Here is a 5,083-nt window from a genome sequence, read left to right as displayed (position 1 = left end):
GCGAAGTGTGTGCTGCACACGGGACATCGGTTTATCGTCTCATCCGAATGACTATACGCATAGTTTGATTTTCCGGTCAAACCCTGGAGAAAGGGCGAGAGCGGGATTCGAACCAGATCCTCACAGTATTGGGGCAGACAAGGGTGTACACCATTCTGTTACAAAGCCGAACCAAAAACGCAGGTGATGGATGGGAAGGAGATACTCCCCATGCGTATGTGCATCCAGCTCGGGTTCATCCCTATGTTCCTGCACCTTTTCGAAAAACCATCTTATTCTTATCAGTATTTTATACTCAATAAGAGTGTTTTACATGCACTATTCAAAACAATCATTTGATTTTGCAGACCAATCGCAGTGTCGGATAGTAGTGCATTATCATCCGTAAACAGAAGAATGTGCAAGTCCAATAAATCAAGCAAAAACGGAATTCCATGCTAACCACTGTTGCATACTGCTGATGCTATTTCGTTAGCAAAGAGAGAAAACAATATAGAGCTTTACATCCACTCTTGCCTTAGGCTAAGGGGACAATCGAAAAATTGCACTTATGTTCAATACGTACACAAGATGTAACACAGTTTTACACAGCAATGATAGTATTCATAAATTTCCCATTTATTCCGTTTTGATCCAAGCAATGATAGTATTAGTATTCATAAATTCCCCATCTATTCCGTTTTTGAACCAAACTATCGAATAAAGACTGACGTTACACAGAGTCAAATGCTTCCCTCAGGTCAACAAAACATCCTTAAAGTTTGCGTCCCTTCTTTGACAAAGATTTCTCGATCACCGCGTTCAGAGTAAAAAAAAATGTGGTCTGTTGTGGCATGGCTGCGTCTGAATCCAGCCTGTGACTCTGTTAGCTTTCCATTGTTTTCAGCCAATCTAACAAGTTTCGGGTTCAGCACCGGAGTATAGCATGTGATGATCAGACTGCACAAAGACACGCACCTGTAGATGTCTGTAAAACGATCTCCCTATATAAAAAAAAAAAATGCAACTTTTGCCCTCACCCACTCTTTTGGATACATGCCCTTATCAAACAATGTTAAACAGTTTTGAAAAAAAAGAAATAAAATGAAATAAATGAATAAAAAGATAAAAAGAAGAATATCGGTATTATCAACATTTTGTCATTTCTGCCACAAAAAAAAAAGAAGAAAAAAAAAGTCTACACCGCAAGCTTTGCCTTTTTTCTTTTTTTTTCTTTTTTTTCCCCGAACAGCATCTGCAACTCCTTGTTCTGAAAGAGCACGACTAGTTCATTAGAAATATTCGTATCCTCCAGTTGCGCTTCACTAATGGCTCTGCTATCATTAGCTTCAAGCTCGTCTGAGGAACTAAATTCCGAAATTAGAATTTATTACAGCTAGACAGAACAAGAGGCGCACAAGTAAAGGCTAGGGCAAAATGGATTGATGATAGGAAGCGTAGCTAGGGGAAAGAAAAGGTGATCACAAGATCGTGCAAAGACTCTGGTGAAACAGTAAACGGACCAAAACGATACACTGCAAGAACAGCTAATGTTTTACACAAAATTATATAACCAGAGAACTGAAGTAGAAAACGTTGGAGAAGAAACCAATTTGTTCATTGAGAACGAACATTTTCGTCGATTAAGCGAAAATGAAGCAACCTTATGTGAGGGAACTGTGACAACAGATGAGACCACTAGTGCTCTCAGAGACCTGAAAAAATGGTTCAGCTTCTGGCAGTGATGATATCACTATAGAATTCTTAACATTTATCTGGACAAAAAGTGCTAAAGTTGTAACATATTCTTGTGTAGAGTCTTTCCGCAGTGGGGCTCTTTCATACACACAAAAACAGGGAATAATCACATTAGTATACAACAGAAAAGAGACAGAGATACAGTGAACAATGTAATGGAAATATATAGTTCAAACCGTTCATTTTCTTTTATATATTAACACATATTTTCATATTCATATTCTCCTTCTTCCAGACGCTTGTTGAGAGAGAGCGACAGCGATCGAGAACGAGAGAGAGAGTGTGTGTGTGTGTGGGGGGGGGGGGGGGGGGGCGAGAGGTGGAAGAGGGGGACTCAAACGTTCGCTCACCTGAATTATGAAAAGCAGAAAGCACAACGCGACCTGATGCCAAACCTTAGTCATAGGTGGGCGTTGCATGGATTTCTTGCCTGCCTCGAAGATCCGATAGATCCACAAGGTACACAGTAACAACGGCCCATATTAGAAAATGAACGAAAGTGAAAACATCATAAAGCTGATCTTGCACATGGCGTCCGTGGGTTCAGCCGTGAAAGTCAGGACACAAATGTAGCCGAGGGCGATAGCAGACAGCATGATGAAGGCCAGGAACAAAGAGCAGGCCTTGATGACACGCCAGTCACGGTACAAGTAGAAAAAGAAGAAGACAATACCGCAGACAATCAGGAATAACAGACCGGAAGCGGACTGCAAAGCTCCCATCTCACTGTCAGCCGCCATCTTGGTAGGTGGTATCAGCAAACACGTTGTTCTATTCGTGGCAGGGTCAGGCCAGGACAACTCCGGACACCGTTCACACAACGTCCCGTTGTTCTTCAGACGTTCGTTTAACTCGCAGATCTCACAGTTCCAGCAGCAGGGGACCTTCAGCAATGAATGTGCTTCGTGAGGATTACAGGGAAAGCTGCACTGAGATTCAGGATGTGCAAACCCTGGGCGTAAAGTATGGTAGGACCAGGTCGCGCTTTTCACGTGAATCAGGCGACGAGTCCGAGTACTAAACTGTGAAACAATGACTCCAATCAAAGTCTCATTACGGTGTTTCAGTTGCTTAATGTCAAAGGAACCGTAAAAGTTAGCATTAGAGTCCAGCTCCAACCAGCCGCTGACGCCTTCCTGCCGAGTTGAATTCAGTTCACGCAAAAGCCGAAGGCTGGTCACACAGTCTCTGGCATTTTCTCCACTGCAGTCGGTACTATTGAGAACCCGGGCAGTGGCATTGGCAATCACAAATACAGTGTCAAAGATGTAGCCCCTGAAATCAGAAAACTTATCTGGTGGCAGGTTGGCGTCAGAAAGCCTGAGGTCTTTTTCGCATGTACCATAGTGGAGAGAACAGTTGAACAAGAGTTCCCAGTAGTCGTGGAACCAAGGATCTGACGTTTTCTCCTGTAAATAACCAACAGCAAAAAACATGTATATAGTAGAGTGATGGCCTAGAGGTAACGCGTCCGCCTAAGAAGCTAGAGAATCTGAGCGCGCTGGTTCGAATCACGGCTCAGCCGCCGATATTGTCTCCCCCTCCACTAGACCTTGAGTGGTGGTCTGGACGCTAGTCATTCGGATGAGACGACAAACCGAGGTCCCGTGTGCAGCAAGCACTTAGCGCACGTAATAGAACCCACGGCAACAAAAGGGTTGTTCCTGGCAAAATTCTGTAGAAAAATCCACTTTGATAGGAAAAACAAATAAAACCGCACGCAAGAAAAAATACCAAAAAAAATGGGTGGCGCTGTCGTGTAGCGACACACTCTCCCTGGGGAGAGCAGCCCGAATTTCACACGGAGGACTCTGTTGTGATTAAAAGAAATATAAATACAAATACATATATATATATACATATATGTCTTTTTTTAACCGGTTCATGTGACTCATAACTGCTGTTCACATTATCAATAAAGGCATTGCATCATGCACATTCGTCAGTGTAAAACAGGGAAACAGTAATAAACTAATTCTGGCAGGTACACCGCATCACAACATCAAGACCGCAAAGCGGCAATGAATATTTCCCTGTGAAAAGACAAATAAGATCCCTGGAAAGGCTTTATCAATTCACAGAAGTTTACTTCCCGCAAATGTAGTGGTTACCTAAAAAAAATTTTTAAAAATGGCGTTGTCTCTCTCTCTCTCTCTCTCTCTCTCTCTCACACACACACACACACACACACACACACACACACACACACACACACATACGCACACACTCACACACACACACACACACACACACACACACACACACACACACACACACACACACACACACACACACAGGTATACAAAACCGAACCAGGGTGATTCAATAAACTCACTTTGCTTACGCACAGCAACCGATTTCACCACACCAGCCAACCTAAACCGCCACCACCAGTCCAACAAAGTAACCAACCAACCAACCCACCAACCCACTAAAAAAACCCACAGCCGCCAAAAATGACAAGGAATCCACTCACCGGAGTCAGCTGCATGAACCACTCATCGAAGTCATCGAGAGAGGAGCCACGAATGTCAATAAAGAAAGAATCCCGCAGCACATCAATGAAAGACTGTTCAGTGAAGCGGATCTTGATCCTCCAGTCGCTGAGAATCCAGACGAGGGTTCCTTCTGGCAACAGGCGGGCCGCAGTGGTCAGCAACCTAAAACCTTCCCATTCCGATGTCATCACCACCACGACCCTGGCGTTGCCACGGTTTCGGACAAGGTTGTAGGCCGCCTCCACGATCTGGTGAGCAGCCGGAGAAAATGTTTGTATTGTACCCCCCGAAAACGGAGTATGGCTGCCTATTTGGCGAGGTGTAAAAAAAAACAAAACAAAAAAAAAAACGGTCATACACGTACGTAAAAGCCCACTCGTGTACATAGGAGTGAACGTGGGAGTTGCAGCCCACGAACGAAGAAGATTGTATTGTATTGTACTGTACTGTATTGTATTGTATTACTCTTGTATTGTTGTTGTTTTTTTGTTTGTTTGTTTTTGTTTTGGGGGGTTTCTCTGTGTGAAATTCGGGCTGCTCTCCCCAGGGAGAGCGCGTCGCTACACTGAGAGCGCCACCTTTTTTTCTATCCTTTTCTTTTTTTCCCTGCCTGCAGTCTTTTATAGTTTTCCTGTCGAAATGAATTTTTCTACATGGACAACCCTTTTTTTTTTTTATCACAACAGATTTCTCTGTGTGAAATTCAGGCTGCTCTCCCCAGGGAGAGCGCGTCACTACACTACAGCGCCACCCACCTTTTTTTTTCTTTTCTTTCTTTTTTCCTGGGTGCAGTTTCATTTGTTTTTCCTATCGAAGTGGATTTTGATACATAATTTTACCAGGAATAA

The sequence above is a fragment of the Babylonia areolata genome, chromosome 18 (genome assembly GCF_041734735.1).
Source record: "Babylonia areolata isolate BAREFJ2019XMU chromosome 18, ASM4173473v1, whole genome shotgun sequence".
NCBI classification, from domain to species: domain Eukaryota; kingdom Metazoa; phylum Mollusca; class Gastropoda; order Neogastropoda; family Buccinidae; genus Babylonia; species Babylonia areolata.
The sequence above is the reverse complement of the archived record's forward strand: the minus strand, read 5'-3'. Positions refer to the sequence as shown.